General features: G+C 45.3%; 1 protein-coding gene across 6 annotated transcripts in view; it reads left to right on the forward strand.

Annotated features, from left to right (window-relative positions):
* The first annotated feature begins 9808 nt into the window (after window positions 1-9808).
* JCAD (junctional cadherin 5 associated) overlaps window positions 9809-18034 on the forward strand; it is a 28900-nt gene continuing 20674 nt past the window's right edge. Inside the window, exons 1-2 of one of the 6 annotated variants that reach the window (XM_041408782.1) lie at window positions 9839-9856; window positions 14082-14178. The gene's annotated coding sequence lies outside the window, so the exon portion shown is untranslated. Of the gene's footprint in view, window positions 9857-14074; window positions 14205-14506; window positions 14695-18034 lie in introns of those variants that run through there. The other 5 variants (XM_041408788.1, XM_041408784.1, XM_041408783.1 and 2 more) reach the window with 5 other exon arrangements.

The raw sequence follows: 18034 nt of genomic DNA on the forward strand, positions 1-18034 counted from the left end.
TATACTCTGCAATGTAATAGAGAAGTTGGTTATTGGAGGAATTTTGTAGCTTGTTAGGAATGCCTTTAAGCTATTCTTGTATAGATTTCTATTGATAGGTGACAGTATGAGTGGATTTGAGCCCTGGCATCCCATGACACATCCAGTTTCCACACAAGCAGCAGATGCCAGACCTGACTCCACCATTCCCTTTTAGGCCACCAGTAGCAAGAACAGTGGAGGAGAAATCACTATTTTCTGTGAAAGGTATCTTCATCACCTCTACTGTGGAGTTAGAGAGTGGGAGGAGGAGAGTGTTACATGGGGGAAACATACTCAAGCCAGGCTAGTGGCTGCCTCCTCCCTCATCAGCATAAAATCACCTTTGTGCTGTTCTCTTCGTGACCCTCTGGCTGCAAAGAGCCCCACGGTGGCTATAACAGCTTGAAAAACCAACATTAGCCACAGTTTGAGCAAGAGCAGCTGTGGCTGCTGAATTTGAGCTCTGGCACATCCACAGAGTGTCTGAGTATCCCAAACACAGCCACCTCATCTGCAGGGCTGGACAGCACAGACAGAGCAGACAGGCTCTGGTGGCCAAGCCCAGTCAAGATTCAGCACCTAGAGTCAACCTTCTGCAGAAGTCCAGGTTTTTAAAGAGGTTCAGGGAAGGGGTATACAAAGGGGGGAACCTAAGTCCTTAGGCAGCTGTGAATCACTGTCTTGGATTTAGGCACCTAAGTGCTTTTTTGGACTTCATCCCAAACACTTCATTGAGTGAGTGTTGCATTAACAACAGCCCAGTCAGAGGATAAGCAGCAACAGAAATGCTCCAAGTGCTATTTCAATGCATCCTGGAATGTGAACAAATGATGGCTGCAGAAACAGCTGTACTGGGTTATGGTGTCATTGCCCCAAGCCGTTTCCTTCAGTTGTACAAGGAAACACCCCTCAGCAGAACATCCTTCACTACAATACCTTCAGCCCAGTGCAGTCCAGAAATCCATCCAGGCTGGAACCACTGACTTGGTGTTGAAATGGGTGTGCAGGTCCCACTATCCATACATCTGACTTTGTTAGAGGGGAAGTTAGATCCTGGCAGGTAGAGAACAGCATCTCAAAGGTATTGTTAGTTCTGCAGAGATTTGTTTGTCTCTATTTTCAAATATGCAGTGGCCACTTGTAAGGGCCCAACAACTTTTGCAACTCACTCTTCAGCTTCCCTTCTGAAATGTGTAAGTAACATTGTTACTACGTGGTTAGTGGTGCTGCTCATGACCAGTAAGTTCATGCTCAATAGAAGGACAACAGAGGCTGATGGGAATAAAAAAGATAGGGATGTGTGTGCCATTTTTCATTTTAGGCAAGTATACTCTGACTTTGGAGGGAACACGTTCAGGTGAACGCTGCCTGCAGGGCACAACAAAAGATGGAGCTGAAGTAAGAAGATTCAGTTCTATTTTAACTTTCCCCTTGGAATGGATGCAGCTTGGCTTCTCTGATGTAGGCTGCCTGGCTGTAAGTGGCACATGGAGGGGAGGGTTTCATCTCCTTTCAAACAGCCGCTTATTCAGAGGCTGCTGGCTGCTTTTCTCCCAGAGCGCTCCAGAGCTTGAACAAAGGATCTCCTTCCAGGTTCAGATCTTTGTCAGGTGAAGGCAGAACTTGTGAGGTCTCACATCTAGACAGGGGAATGTGGGACCCCCACAGCAGGGACTTGCCTGAGGGGGTGACTGGGTTTGGGCACAGTGGCAATGCAATTAAAGAGTGTGTGTGGTGTAAATGTCCCATAGCTCCCTGGTCTTTAAACAGCCTGTCTCCTCTAAGGGATGCCTGCACGATGCTTCTGTATCACAGTGCTGCAATATGCCCAAATGGCAGGGGTGAAGCTTGATCCAGGGATGGAAAGGATGTGATAAATAAGGCTTCAGTGGTGTCTGTTTCTCATCTGAAATAGAGAGTACATGGTGAGGTAGAAGTGTAATTTCCACAGATGAGTCTGGAAATCCTTTAGTGAATTGGGGGCTGCATAAATTGTGCATAAGGTGACAGAACAAACCCACCTAGTAAAATGCACATGGATGCCTTTTGATTAATCTGAATGAGGCTTTGCTAAAAATAATCTTCTATTATTTTGGTGCTTAGTTCCATTTTCTCTCTGGGGAAGGAAGGAAGGAAGGAAGGAAGGAAGGGAGGAAGGGAGGAAGGAAGGAAGGAAGGAAGGAAGGAAGGAAGGAAGGAAGGAAGGAAATAGAACAATTCACAGCTTCAATTCACAGCTTGATTAGGAAAGTCTTCTGGTAAGAGTTTGCATTTCTCTGCCTTACGAGAAAGATTTTTTTTTGTAATATCAGTATAAACTTCAACAACATAATGAATAGATTTAAATGACTTTAAAATCCAAATGAAGCGTGGTACATGCTGACATTCTGGTGCTGCAATCCTTTGCACAGTTGCTGTAACTTAAGTGTTGTCAAGCAAAACTGTGTTTCCATAAAGCTGCTCAGATAAGTTCTTGGTGGTACTTTTCAAAAAAAGTATCTCCTTTCCTATCTCTTCAAAAAGCAATTCCAATGGAGAGTATATAAGAAATGGGGATGACATCAGTATCTGCAGAAGTGCGTAAAAGAATAAGAATGCAAATAAGAGTCAAATTCAAGACTAAAATATACCTGCACAGGGCAAGTTTATTGCTGTGGGGCTGAAACATATCCCCACTCACTGTGTTAAACCTGTCTACAAGCAGGTAGAAAGGAAGGGAAGCAGCCTGGAAGGCTGACTCTGTACAGCAAGGATGCTCTGCACAGCTGTATTTTTCTTTTTCTGGTTTTCCGCATGAAGCAGAGGTGGGTCTGTTCCACCCCCACAGATAACAGGACACTCCCTGTGTGATTTCATAGCGTAGCCAGGCATTTGGAAAAGATTTTCCTATGAAGAATGGATTTAGTCATAATCCTTTGACCCCGCAGCCCATCGGAGAGGGCCGTGGCACGTCGCTGCTCCCTGATAAGGATTCCCGCGCCGCCTCTCCGCTCCCGTGGCGGTGAGCTGCTCGGGCTGAGAGCACGTCCCTGGCCTCCCTCCAGAGCCTTGGGATCTGTGCAATCTCCAGTGTCAAGATGTGTTTGGATACGGGAAGGCGCGACACTGCTCTGTATCAGGCAGATAACAGGAGCATCCCCTCGCCCCAGGAGGCAGATGCCTGGTGCGGGTGTTGAGCGGCCAAGGCCCGTCTGTCCGTCTGTGGGCTTTCTCTCTTTAACCCTGCATGACAGTCACGTCTTCAAGGGGCTGTGTCTTGGAAGATAAACATAGCTTTCCTGGTTCAAAAATTACAAGCCATTCTCCTATTTTTTTTCTTTAATCGAGGAAGACTATAATTTCAGCTTTTTTGGGAGAGGCTCTCCGTGGGAATGCACTGACATGAAGGGGTCTTGCAAACTCTTGTTGAACTTTTTCAGTGCTCCCATTACAAACAAGCCTTTCTTCACTCTCTGCCCTTGCTACTGTGCAAAAATTCTTTTATTTAGAAAACCCAAACAACCTACTGTAAATAGCTTTCTCCCCTTGATCTCATAAAACCAGCTCACGTAGATCCACTGGAGGGAGGCAGTATTTCAGGAAGGGCAGTGCTGCCTTTTGAAACTTAAGATTTGAAAACTTATTTTACCACAGCTAAAAGCTGAAATCATTCAAATAGCTATTAATTCAGTCCTTATGAACCTAATGGAAACTATGACACCAAGCATTTATAAAAAGAGAGTTTTTATTGTGTACTAAAACACAGTTTCAAGGATGCTCTCCTCTCCCAGGGGAATCTGCACTCCCCAGGGAAGGGGTCGCTGCAGAGGCTCCACCATGACTGGTACCCAAAGTATGGCAAGTGCTGGGGGAAGGAAGCCACTCACAGCATTTATCTCCAGCCTCCTGTGGGCAAGCAGGAGGAATATCATGGCAATGGCAGGCCCACAGCCCATGGCCACTGATCCAGCTGCCCCTCCTGCTGTGTGCCCTTGCCAGCTCAGGTGCCTCAGCACCTCTGAGTCTCTGTATGGCAGTGACTGGGCTTGGGAGAAGGGAGTAACCTGCTCCAAGGCAGATTTCCTTTATCTTCCTAATAATTACAGTCTGACCAAAGTTTTGAAGACTAAAAGCTTTCCAGACTATTTCTTGATATTTACTGCTGTAGCTATAGGTTCTTCTGCCATCAGTTTATATTTTCTTTTGTTTCTAATAAACCCCAGGTTTTCAGTTGCCTCTTAATAGCCTAGACATATCAGTGTAGATAAATAAGAATGATTTTATCTGTATTGTATTTGCCATTTTCCAGCTTATTGTTTATACATATATGTTCAGGAAAGGGAGGACACATTCCCAAAAGACCTCTCTGGTTTCTACATTACTTCACATACCTTTATCACGCTGGCCCTTGTGCTTCTCCTCCCCTAGGTTCTCCACTATTTCAGAGTCTCTTCCCCCAAATAAAGACCTGCTCAGCACCCATTATGTATTTGCAAGTTAAACTATCTGTATTAGTAAGAATATTATTGCAGCTGTTTTGAAAATGAAGTTGATTCTTTTCTTTTTCCCCAAGTAAATTTGAAATTTATTTAATGAAAAAGGCAAAGAATTTTTAGCTAAAGCCTGTGGGCAATCTCAGTTTATTTTCTGTCTTCACTGTAACCCCAACAGGTCAGTATCTGAACTTGACAGAGTGAATCTGGAGTCACAGCAGGATGGTGCTGAGCTGTAGCCAGATGTTTGATGGGAGGACAGGGTGGAACCCACTGCTTGACTAGACTTACACTGGACATGACCCGGTGGCTGCTGAGCACTCACAACTTAAAGTGAGGTGGGCATTTCCACAGGCATCATCAACACATCGTGGTAACTCATGAGTTCTGACCAAAGGCTGCTCTTCTTTCAGCTCATTTGAAGTCTGTTTTCCTCATGCTCTAGTCTGCACAATGATGTTAATGAGATCCACAGCTCCTACTAATTTCTTCTTCTTACAGAAATCAAGCTAAAATGTGTACTTGGAAAAAGACCTTTTCCCAGCTGCACATGTCTCACTTCCCAGTGTCCGTAGGTCTTCTCTCCTTATCAAGTGAAGCTCACATCTCTTGCAGGAAGGCCAGTGTGGCTGTCACAGCTGAGCCTCCATGTGTGGCTTCATGGAGATGGATGGAGCTGCCATAACATCTGTACTGTACCACTCTGTACCCTGGTACATAATGAATATATACTGTCAAATCTATAGTACATTATTAAGTGAATGTAGGAATTAGTCTTCTCTGAAGTAGAAAGCATGCAAATTTTAAACTAAGAAAAGTAGGATAGATCCAACACCAACATGCCTTGCTACTGCATAACTTCTCTCCTTTTATCTTCCCCTACTCTTCCTCCCCTCAACACCTTCCTGAGAGGCCAGCTGGAGCTTCTAATCCTTCTCAAGAGCTTTTCAGCTGAATGATTGTACAAATATTTTGGTCAAGAAACACCCCTGAAAAACAAGGCTTAACTGTTCTGTTCCTCAGCTGGGTGACAGGGGCAATTACTGTGATAACTTCCCATTTCTCTTGGGTGTTATGATGAGAAACTCATTAGTTATTTTCTGAGTACCCTGAGCCAAGTCCTTGAATGAAAGAGCTGTAAGGATTGTTTTAACAATATTTAGCACTTCAAAAGTTTTGGAAGCACTACCTAATTTTCCCAAATGTAAACCAGCTAAATTCTGCAGGGTAATTTGTGTGCCACACCCCTCAGCCTTTTCGTCAGTCTTCACAATGTTCAGGAACTCACACGATATGGGTGTACGCTTCCTCCGTGTTAACTGTCTGTTATTTTTAGCTTTTTGCCCCCATTTTTTTCCTCCCTCCAGCACACTTATGTGTGTCATACTTTAGGACTTCAAGGTACATCTGACAGACATGATAGCTTAGTCCTTGCACTTAAAGGAAAATACTCTCCACCAGTGTGCTATTTCTGCTCCCCAGCAGCCTGTGGCCCAACGCCTTGCACAGACAGCAATTGCTGTGAACTAAATCATCTTTGCAGAATGGTCACCATCTGACACCATGAACTATTTCCCTCTATTCAATACACACCCACCCCTTCTGCTCTTTTGGGATGCCTAGGAAGCAATAAAGCAGTTCAAGAAAAGGACCCCTGAATACCAAGTCAAAGTATAGCTAAAGAAGCACTAGAGAACTGGCAAATGAAAACCTCCATTTTCCACAGCAATGCTTAGTGTTTTCCTTGATGTAGCAATAAAATATCTGAAGTTTCTCTGTTCCAAGCTAAAAAGAGGCGCCAATTGTATAAACAAGTGATTACTGTCGAGATGGGCAATGCGAATTTTTTTCTTGCAAAAAGGTAATAGCTATTTTGGTTTTGACTAGCAGCTGTTCTACGTTTAATATCTTATGGCTGTAACATGCCATATAGGATGGACAAGAGGAAAAAATAACCAGGGATTTAATAGCACATCTGTGACTAGTTAGTTATGGTAAACTTCAGGTATGTGGTGATTTCAGCATGTGTTCCTAAATATTTTCCCAGCAACTGGATCTAAGACAAAACCTGTTACAGTCTTTTGGGGAGAAATTAATGCATCTAATCACTTCAAACCCCACCAAATTATGAAAAAGTATGCTTGATTTCACTGTAAAAAGCACTGATGAATGATCACCTCCAGAAACGAGACTCCAAGCCCACGACAAATTCTGTAGGAATGGCAGGAAAGTTCTGATCCTGAGCAGCAACACTGCTGATGGGACATAAAACATAAACATAAAACCTCCCAGTCAGGGAGGTTTTGAGGCCAGGGAGAATTATAAAGGCATAAAGCAGCAATAACATGCAGTGAGCAGAGCACAACTTCCCATTCACTTGGCACAGTGATGACACGCTGCAGTGCTGTTGCTGAAGAGTTGGCTGGTGTGCAGCATGTCTCTGTGTTTTTCCTTTTCCCTTCCCTCTAAATTAATTCATCTGTATTTCCCCCATCTGGCCTGTCTTGCTCATGTTTGTGTGTTTCTGTTTTCCACAATTTCTGTCCATAATGGCCACTTGCAGGCCAGACTTGCAGGCGCTGCTCTTCATCTCCTGAGGAACCAGGTCCTGGTTCCCTGCTTGCCCAGGCATGCAGACCTGCTCTACCATGTCCCGCAGGATCCTGATCTGAGCTGCCTGCTGTGACACAGGGATGCTCTAGTGCTTGCTGGGTTCATGCAGCCCCACTGTGCTCCTGTCCAGATACCCAACTTTGCACACACAGCTCTTTATCCATGTTTTCTTTGCCCTTCTGCTTGCAGTGGGACAATAATGGTTCTCTTCTCTGTTGCCCCATTGAGTCACCCTGCCCCATCACATTGATTTTTACCCATCTCAGGAGTCCTACATGGCAGGACAGTGAGTGGCTTTAGTGCTCTTTTCTCTTCTGCAAACTCCATTTGTATGCTTCTCTCTCAGCCACACTTAGTTCTTTTAGCCTTTTAAGGATGAAGCTCTAAACTCAAGAATGTCTGACTATGGACCACTTCTCTGGAAAGAGGCAGGAGAGGAGATCTCCTGAGGCAGCTGCAGGACTGTGGGGACTGCAGGACTTTGCAGGGAGAAATGCTCCATCAGTTTGCACATTGACCATCAAAAGGCAGAATTGCTTTCTGGCCTCCTCTGCTTTCCTTCATCTTTGCCCTTGTGGCAGTCACAGTCTGCACTGCAGTAGCAACCTGAGACCACAACCCTGCTGATCTGAGCACCGGGCAAAGGCACAACAAGAAGCAACATCTGCCCAAAGAACTAGTTCTCTAACAGGCAGAGGGCAAGGTGCTGCAGGAGCAAAGGGAGTCCCTGGCAGCTGCACTGATGCTGAGAAGCTCAGCCCTCAGACTTCCCAAATCACAGACTAACGTATTACACCAACCCTCTGGGCAATCCCCCTTGGACATTAATTGGGGCTGCCAGCCATCATTTGTTGTTAATTGTGAATCCAGCCTAAGGCATCCTTTCTAATGTCCCAAAAACCATGTTTGCTTTCTGGTGTCTGACTGTGGAGCTATGTTCAGCTCACGTTTTCAGTTTTTTCTCTGCAACAGAAGACCTAGCAGCATGGGCACGGTTTTCTTTTTTTAGGATCTTTTCCTCTGTTTTTTTCCTAACTTCAAGGTCCTTTGACTTTACTTGGGGGAAATCTTCAGTGACTGCAGGACTCCAGACAAATCTGCAGGAGTGCCTTCTTCCAAGGACTGCACCTCCCTTTTCAGCTCACAAAATGTTCTCAGAAGAGATGTAGCAAAAATTAGCCCCAGGTGCAGAGAGGCAGGTCTGAGATGCGCTGTCCTCTGTGCTTTTATCATGATCTCTACAGGCTGTGACATCATGAAGACAAAAGATGTCCCTTCACTCTGACATCTTTCGGTAAATGGTCCCATTTCAAATGGTCCAGTGGAATGGTTCAGCCTGTTCCCTCCCTCCCCACCTCTTCCCATTCCCTAAATCCAGGGCCAAAGCAGCTTTCCCGATAGAGAGTCATGAGCTCCAGGAACAAGGACCTGCTCCAAGTGGCACACCATGACTACCCAGCCAGAGCAAAGGCTTTTGTCTTGGGAAGAAGGGATTTAAACAGGACTGTATTCTACAACCAAGGAGAACAAACAGCTCAGAGCTGCAGCCATGCAGACGAGAAAATAATTCTGGAATTTTTTTTCTGACAACACAGAGGAGACAACTATTTAAAAAACCCAGAACTCCCAATTTTCCTGTCAAGAGTCAAGATATTTAAATAATAAACTGCAAGTTGTAGCAGCACGGCTTCCTTGCTATTGATGGAAACCCTTGCTATTGTCACACCCACATGAAGCTGCTCTGTGACAAAACTTAAACCTTCCACTGACAGACTACTGTGTCAGCTACAAGACTTCACCACAGGAAAATACAGGGGTTTCCCAACCAGCAAAGCAACAAAGAACTTCACAGGTACCCTGCAGGGACAGGGTGCAAGGGGTCTTGCTGAAGGTCCCCCTGCTGCTGGTGGCATTGTCTTTGGTGGCTGCATCATGTGTCAGCAGCGCTGCTGGAAGACAAAAGATGTCCACAGAAAAGCAGGTCAATGACAATTACTCCCAGAGCCCTGGGAAACCGGGGCACCAGGAAACCTGTATTCAGTTCTGGGCTCTCCTGCAGACTTCTGCCGTGACCTTGGACTCATCATGTAACTTTACTGCCCTTGTTTTCTCACTATTAACTAGAGCACATATTGAATAGGACTCAATTTATGAACATGTGTAAAAAGCGCTTTGATAGCCTGGGGTAAAAGTCAATTAAGACAGGGCAAGCAGTTGATGGGCCCAACCAATTACTAAAGTAAATGATTCACAAACATACTTTTCTTTTTGAGAGTGTCATTAAACCAAAAGAGATTTGCAAATTATTCACCTGTTTCTAGAGGCTGAATAGATCATGGGGAGGGGAAAGGTGGGGAAGCAGGCAACCAACAATGCTTTAAAAACGTTTGAAAACCATGTAGAAGACAAGGCCTTTGGGGGCATGGCCAGGTGCCAGCAGGAACAGCAAGTTTTGGAAAGGTCGGCTGGTGTCCCTCTCCATCCTCGGTAGACCTTCTTCCCTGCTGCAGATTTTCCCTGTGCTGAGAAAGTTGACATCGTTCATCTCAGCTGAGCCATGAGTTGTGCTCATCTGTGAGAGAGAGAGAGAGAGAGAGAGGGCAGGTCGGGCCCGTTCAACTTTCCGGAGCGAACACACCGCCTCCCGCAGCGCCCGCGGAGCCGCCGCCCCGTGGGGCCGCACTCACCGCTCCGGGCCGGGCCGGGCCGGGCCGCCGCCAGCCGCGGGTGCTGCGCGGCCGCCCGGAGCGGTGAGTGCGGCGGGCCGGGGCCGGGGCGGCGGGCGGCTGGAGGAGGCGGGGAGGGGAAGGACGGCAGCGCTCGGAGGTGTCCCGGAGCGGACGGCAGTTCGCGGCAGTGGGGGGCACATCCCTCGGGTTCTCATCCTTTGCACCTGCTCGTTCATCTCTCCCCCCGTGACCGCCTTCTCTGGCGGGGCTCTCTGCCGGCATCCCTCCGGGAGCTCTCCCTGAGCCCAGGTCCCAGGGAAGTTGGTCGGTGCCGCTCGCTGGAGCCGCTCCCCTTCATTCACCGCCGGGCGCTGTGGTCCCCTGCGCCCGGGACCGGCGCTCCGGCTGCGGCTCCGTGCCGGCTCCCAGCGACCCGAGAGGATGTGCCGCCAGGTCTGAAACACCGAGTGCCGTCGCTCTTGGTGTTTATCTGTACTCCGATATTTACACAGTAGTTAAATTGCTGTTTAGGTTATTTTACTTTCTGGTGGTTGTTTTACACCGTGTCCTGTTGCAAAGGAGACAAAACCCCAGCTGTTCTGTCAGAAGGAGATCTGTGCTGTTATGTCATTTCATAATTGCCTCAGAATTGCAAATCATGGCCTTAGTCTGTCACTGGATCTATGCCAAAGGACTCTTGCATCTATTAAGGATGGGTGGTTGTTTGGGTTCTTTTCCCTTTTTTTTCCATTTTTTTTTCCTTTTCTTTTTTTGGGTCAAGAGTTGAGAATAATGGCTTTTTATTGGCGTGGGCTCTACACGTTAAGTTACTCCAGCCCCTGTCTTTAAGTGAACACACGATGTAACTGTTCTAAGTAGTCAGTCTGATTCACAGAGTCAAGACATTAAATCTTGGCTAGTGACAATGAGAATTGTGTCCTGCTGAAAAGTATTCAGCTGCACTTCTTTGCGTGAGCTGAAGCAGTTTCTCATTGTTACTTCAGAAGTTCCGATTCTGCCCAGAATGGCTGTTGCTTTTTGTGGGTAACAGACACATGGAAAATAGCAACCTTCCGGCTTCAAACTAAACAATATCAGATTAATGACAGAGAAGGGCTCTGCAGATCAGAGATGCAGTCACTTGCAGAGCCTTAATTTGTGCCAGCACTTGGTTTGTAATCACAGAGGCTAGATCTGCCCTACCCTACTATGCTGTGCAGTTCTACCACTCACGATGTTACCACTTGGAGTAAAAAGTGTGATCCTGCCAGCTATCCCCTTTTCCAAGGATGCTTTGAGCTGCAGGAGCAGGAGGAAGTTGAGGCAGACTGCTGCCGTGGGGTAGAGAAGCTAGGCATGGCTGTGCCCCTCAAGGCAGGATCATCTCTAAGCTGTGCCATCAGGGCACATTAGAATACCAACTAAAATACCAATTTAGTCTGTCATTTCAAAGGCTGGGCCCCTCTGCATCCTCCCTTCCTATGGTGATGTTAAGTATTTCTCCATGCTGCAACATGTATTTGCCAGCTCTTGGAAAAGACGGATCTTTCAGGGTCTGCCAGGCTGTGTGTATCAACTGGCATATTACAGTACTATATTGTTCTTTAGATGCATAACTTCACTGGCCTCTTATGACCTAAAAAGCACACAGAAAATAAACAAGGGCATATTGTTCAGTGGGAAGGATGCAGAAAGTTCTTCTACGTTAGCTGTTAGTTAGGGGAACACGACTTTTAAGTGTTTCTCCTGATTGTCAGAAGAATGACATGGCACATGTGAGCTTGTTTTTTGCCAAGCAAGCTCTGCTTGGAAGGTGAGGCATTTCTGAACTTCTTGGTCACCTTGGAACTAGTTACGAGTGCATAGCAAAGTCCTGCCCAAATCTTCTCCTCTAATTAATTTGGCCAGAGGCCATCCTAATTAACCTTGAGGGAGTTCAGGGGTGGGAGAGCTTGGTATGAAACAATTGTTCTCTTGTAATTTGCCGTTCACAATGTGTTGACCAAGCTACAAGCTACATCTCTAAAATCCTCTGGGTCTCTTGCTGAAGCCATTACACCAGTTTATTTGTTTTTTAACAGATGTTCTTTTCTAATCCTTGAGTGGAAGGGTTATCTTGCTTTCTGCAATCTTGTTATTGTGCTTTGTTGCAAGGGCAAGTGGGCTTGGGCTTACTGGGGAAACTTACTCACCAGTTCCAGCAGTGAAGGAAGGGGTTGGTCAGCCTTTCAGCAGTCCTGATGTGATTGTTAAGGTCTCTGTGTGAACTGATGGCATCTTTTCACATTTACCTAGAAATAACCCTCAGTTCTTCTGGTGCTGGCAGTGCCTGCAGCAAATGAAAAGCCGCAGGAGGAGCCTCTTTGCCTAAGGGTATTAAAGTTAGGATATTAATGGAATTTGTCAGCCATAACTTGGACTGTCTCAAATGGTGAGGCAAGGGAAAAAATCTGAGATAGTTGAAAAAAAAAGTTAAAGGCTGGGTTCTGCTTTTAGAAAATGTTCATAGCACCCTGCAAGTCACTAAGAGCGTGATGAAGGGGAGAAAAATGAACAGCTGTTTCTGAAATTTCAGGATGGTCCATCTTCCCCTTGTGATGATGACTGCTCACCTTGTTGGTCCAGGGGGCTTATCTGTGCTCAGGAAGTGTGTCACCCTTCACCAGCCTGGGCTTACCTTACTGGTGGGCACACACAGTTCTTGAGCAGCACAACATTGATTGTGTGTAGCCTTCTCAAGCATCTGTCTAGTTTTTTTCTATGCTAGTGCATGAAAACGCCACTTTGACATTTATTTTCTGGTGGAGCGAGGGGTCAGGGGGAAATCCTGCTGAGACTACCAGTCAGGACACACAGATCCAAGAAAGAAAGATCAAAGGCGTCTGTAATACAGGAAGAAGCAGAGGGTCAGTCCGGAAGAGAGGGCATTTGATTATATGTACAAGGGTAATTTAAGGGGTGTAACACACAGGAGAGGATGGTGGTGTCCGAAAATGAGTAAACAAACAGATGTGTAAGACTGTACTGAGAATTTATTTACTCCAGAAGACACAATCCTTATCTCTTTGAAAGAAGGGGACCACACCAACCTTGGAATGCTTTTGCTCCCAGCCACATTTGTGAGCAGGAGAAAGTGTTTGTTTATGGATCCCTCCTCCGTGAGTCCTGGCCTGATGGGCCGGCCTGTCCTGCTGTGATTAGTAGGATGCTAATGTGTGTAATCCTTTTGATCACAGAGCCCAGGCTCTATAAGTCATGTCACTGTCACCTCAAAGAAGTTCAGCCATGTGATAGATCCCTTATTAAAAATTTTTGCTTTGACAGATTTAATACAGTTATTGAGATCCTTTTTTCCTTTTTTTTTTGTTTTGTCTTGTACAGATGGAGAGTTTTTTCTATTAAAAAATACAAAAAATAATGCTTATTCATGAAGTTCTGATGTGGGAGTAGCTTATTAGGACTTTGCCCATAGGTATTTTAGGTGGGATGATTAGCCCATAATATCTTGATTTAAGATGTGAGCAACAAATGTGATTCCCTGTGCTTTGTTCTGTCAGTGTGAACTGCTCCAGACAAAACTGTAAACAGCATGGAAACATTAATCTGAGTCCTAAAATCATTCTCTTCTGCAGTTCCTTTTTAGGAGGCAAAGAGTTGACTAATTACACTTCGTGTAATAAATGTATACAAAACTGTAAACAGCATGGCAACATTAATCTGAGTCCTTAAAAACATTCTCTTCTGCAGTTCCTTTTTGGGAGGCAAAGAGTTGACTAATTACACTTCGTGTAATAAATGTACTATTTTGCTCTCCTGTTGTGACAGACAAAAGCTGTCATTTGAGGAAATACACCATATGCTGCCAATGGGTGTAAGGACTGGTTATATCTGGAGCACAGAGCATCAGTGAGTGCTCTTTAACAATTGCTCCTTCTCTGAAAAAAATCTGGGCCAATTTCAGTGGACTAATGTGCTGGTCTATCATCAGTGAAAGCCAGCTGTTGACATTTTGAAAACCAGCTAATACAAACAGTGGTATCTGTGCATGCTTGGACATATCCTCTCTCCCTGTTATGTGCTTACATCTCTTTGGATGCTGAAGAGCCTCAGCCTATCAGTGCTCAGTCAGGCCTGGATTGGTCCATGGCAAATTTAAAAATCAAACCTATTTCAGATACCAGCTCCCATCCATGCATAGTCAGACATTATAGTCAGCATTGTGTGAACCCAATACTCAAACACCCACATTACTTAAAAAAATAATCTCTTTCTGTACCATTTTTTCTTGGTGAATGTGAGAAAGCAGAGTCTGAAAACGCCTAACAAACAGCAGCACCTGAAGAGCAGCCGTCACTCGTCAAGATCTGCCCCAGGAGATGCTGTGCGCTCTCTCTCATGCCATGGTGGGTTTGCAGAGGCATCTGCACCGGTGAGATACAAGACAGGAATAACTACCTTCTGAGAGTTAAATAAACTCTTCAAGACTTGTTCCTCTCATCCTTCCCACTTCCTAATTTTATTGGAGACACATTGTATCATTAGTTTGTTCTCTGGCACAGTTCCTCCAGGATTTCAGTGAGGTCTTTTTGCTCAAAGAATGCAAAGAGGATGTGAGCTGTAATTTTCGCTGTCTGTGAACCTCTGTGTTAGAGAAAAAATGTGAACTCTCCTGCCTGCAGGTAATGAGAGTTGAACACAAAAATTCACATATTTCTTTTTAATTTCTTTGAGGTGAATGGGAGGGACTGGCCTGGGAAGACACGCAGAACCAACATAAAGTTGGCTTATCTTCCAGCAAAGACTTTGGCACGTCTTGCTCTCATGTAGTCTGCAGAGATGATTATGCATGTAGCACTAGCAGCTTTGAAGCCTTCAGTACAGCATTGGCTGCAATGGGAAGTTTATTGAAGCTTTGCCTGGTGGGTATCAATGGTGTGATCAGAGTCCTTTGGGCAGGACCCCATTCTGGTCCCTCTGCTCATCTGCTGCCTCTTCTCTGCTCAGGAGCCTTCAACCCGTGGTGTGCATTTTGTGTTTCAGCCTCCCTGTCCCTCCCATCCCTGGAGGAGAAGCAAAGTTTCTTTTCCTACCCCTGTGCCAGACCTGCTCTCCCTGAGCAGCCCCCTCACTCTTCCCTGCAATGCAGAGATGTCAGGAAAGGAGGGTGCAAGGAGAGTTGTAGCAGGTGGCTGGGGATAGAGGGGAAGGTCACGTTGTATTTGAGGTGAGGTGGCTATTTGTAGCACTGAGAGATTTGTGGGAAAGAGTTTTGAAATGTGTGGAGCATGCCAACAAGACATTTTTTGGGGGAAAGGTAGAGGAAGAATATTACAGAGTTTGGTTTCCATCCCAAATCCCTTGTTTCTGAGGCAGGATTGCTTCATCTGCACCATTTCTGATAGATATTCATTGAGTCTGTTCTTGAAAACCTGTATTGATTCACACCCTGCCAGCATAAACAGTCAATAACTATCATTATGGCTAGACAGCTCCTTTTAATATCTAATCTAAATGACTCTTGCTGCTTCCTAAGTCGGTCCCTTTGGTTATCCACTTCTGCAGGGAGTAGGAGAAGATTATCACAGCCTTTTAGCAGCCTGACATATTTAAAACTTGTTATCGTCTCTCTTTCTCTCACCCTCATTCCTCCACACTTTTCTTCCAACTAAACAAGCCCACTTCTTGTACCCTCTTCTCTAGGGGTCACACTTGGCTAAATTTTTTATCATTCCTGTGCGCATCTTGCTTGAGGTAGGGCACAAACTGGATATAGGGCTGAGAGGAGTAAAGAGCCTGATGTGTGATGCTCCTCTTGATATATCTTCAAGCTTATTCACCTGTCTACCAAGCCCTGCACTGCTCTTGTCATGAAACCATAGAATTGTTAAACTTGGAAAAGCTCTCTAAGATCATTGAGTCAAATCATGTCATCCCTCTTTGTGACTATAGCCCCAGAGACTCTTTTGCTGTACTGCTCCTTTTTGTTTTGCATGACATCCTTCTTCTTCAACATGTTTTTTTACACCTGCCTGTATTGAATCTCAATCATTCATTTCAGACTGAGTCTTTGATTTATTAAGATTTTATTCTAATTTTAATCCCTGAAAATGCTCACAGCATTCCCTAGAGATTTGTAATTGTAATCTTCCTCCTAATTTACAAGTCATTAATGGAAATAATGAGTAGAACAAGACCCCAGGCACAGCCCTTATGTGTCTTTTCAGGTTGCCATTGGACTTGCTACTGTTCCTTGAGCACAGATTTGAAGCATTTGTATGCCTGCCCACAGTAAATTATACCTCAATTGTATTCGCCTGGTTTGCATATAAGACTATCGTATACATTCATCAAGGCTTTCCTCATTCCAACGTGTGACTTGTGCTGTTTTTTCCTCCCTAGTCACTACGCTCCCAGCTCCGTCAAAGAAAAAAATTAAATAGATTAGGCTTAATTTGTTCTTGACAAGTCTGTATTTTCTGTTTTCTCATGGCTTTATCTTGTGGGAGTGGATGCAGCTGCAGTGCAAGGCGGCAAGCAGGGAGATGGAAATTCGTCTTGGATCGCACATTGCTCCCTCCTGCTCCATGATAAATCAACACTTGTTATAAGTATTTACAAGGGAATTGAATAATAATTTGTCTGATTTGATATCAAAGCAAGGCTGTTTGGTCTATGATACCTCAGATCTGTCTCCTTCCCCCTTCTGTTTGAAGTTAGATAATATGTTTGCCCTTCATTCATCCTTTGAGAATTTCTAGAAGGTGTTTACTCATGGCCAGGAGGCAGCCCTGACTAGTTCCCTACTCCTTCCTTACTCCTAGCCTATGCTTAATTAAGCCACACCGAGCTGGATACATCCAACTTGCATTAATGTTCTCCAATCTCTTTCTCCTGTGTTCTAGAGTATCTTTGCGTTAAATAGCTAACATTTGATCATAGTGAACATTATTGTTGAAGGCTCTTCAAACACATTAATTTTATCTTTCCCAATGGAGCATGTCTCTGCAAGTCAGTGGATGTGGTGCTGGTTGTTTCTGTAGCAGAGGGCAGAGGCATGGCATTCTGGGGTGGCTGCATGCACAACACCACTGCAGCCTGCTAGTTACAGTCCCATCTGACTTTATTGTCCTGCAAAATATGAAATTAGCAAGGTAAAAACCTTGTTTAATGTGCTTTTGATAGGCTGTTTTATATGCACACACGCAAAGCCAGAGTGAGAAAACAGGACCAATTAGAATGTCCAAAGCCTTAGATATTCTCCCGGGATATAGCTCAGGGTTATATTTAGACAGAGCAAGTAGCACCATCCAGTATTGAAACAACCATAAGAACCTGTTTTCCATTGCTCTAGTCTGTCAGGCTTTTATCACTTGATCTGAGACTTTCAGGTTGTGTCTCTCTCTCAGGCTAGGTTTATTTTAATATTGTCAGCTAAACCAATTCAACCATTTCCAAGAAAAACTAGAGGGGAGGAGAGTAGGAATGTTGTTTTCCCCGCATTAGAAAGGGGAAAGCAAATAAATCTTTCAGCTTTTTGATTAAGAGCTGCAGTGCCATCATGTTCAAGAACAGGATCTATGGTGACAAGGCTTGGAGACATCTGTGCGTGTTCTCATCTCTGTTTTGAGTGACTCCGTTTTCTGAAGACTTTTCTCCCCATCCATCAGCACATCCCAGCCTCTGGTGCTGCCTGCTGGTGACCTAGCCCTGTGCTCGTGCCCTCGCTGCTCCAAGGGATGTGCCAGCAGAGCACGACTGTGTAGCCCCAGCCCAGGGCTGTGCTGCTGGAGTGGGATCATCCCTGTAATGACAGCTCCTGCTTCTTCCAGGTATAGGTGAGATGGGGTCTCAAATCTGGGAGCAGAGAGCAGGTGCAGAGGTTCTTCTGCTGGAAGTGTAGGCAGGACAGTTGATGTTCATCAGGAGGGGAAGGAAGAAATTGGGGTGATGGATGCAAACTGAGGACTGGCCTGAAGCTGTGAGGGAGGAAGGACGTGCTGACTGCCACAGTGGGGGGCTGTGTGGGAAGAGTTACTCAGCTGGTGGAACCAGGAGACAGGAGGGCAGAGAAGGGATCCTGGAGGAGAGGCGAAGACAGCAAGAAGGATTGGTGAGTATGGAAGAGGGAAATGAAAGCACTGGGGTACATGATGGTGAGGAGTTAACAGGGGTGGGGGGATATGGGACTTCCTGGACAAAAGTGTTGGTATTGAATTAGATGGACAGAGGGATGGAGGAAAGCACAGTACAAAAATTACT

The sequence above is a fragment of the Onychostruthus taczanowskii genome, unplaced genomic scaffold, assembly GCF_017590055.1.
Source record: "Onychostruthus taczanowskii isolate IOZ18803 unplaced genomic scaffold, ASM1759005v1 scaffold3, whole genome shotgun sequence".
In the NCBI taxonomy this organism is placed as follows: Eukaryota; Metazoa; Chordata; class Aves; order Passeriformes; family Passeridae; genus Onychostruthus; species Onychostruthus taczanowskii.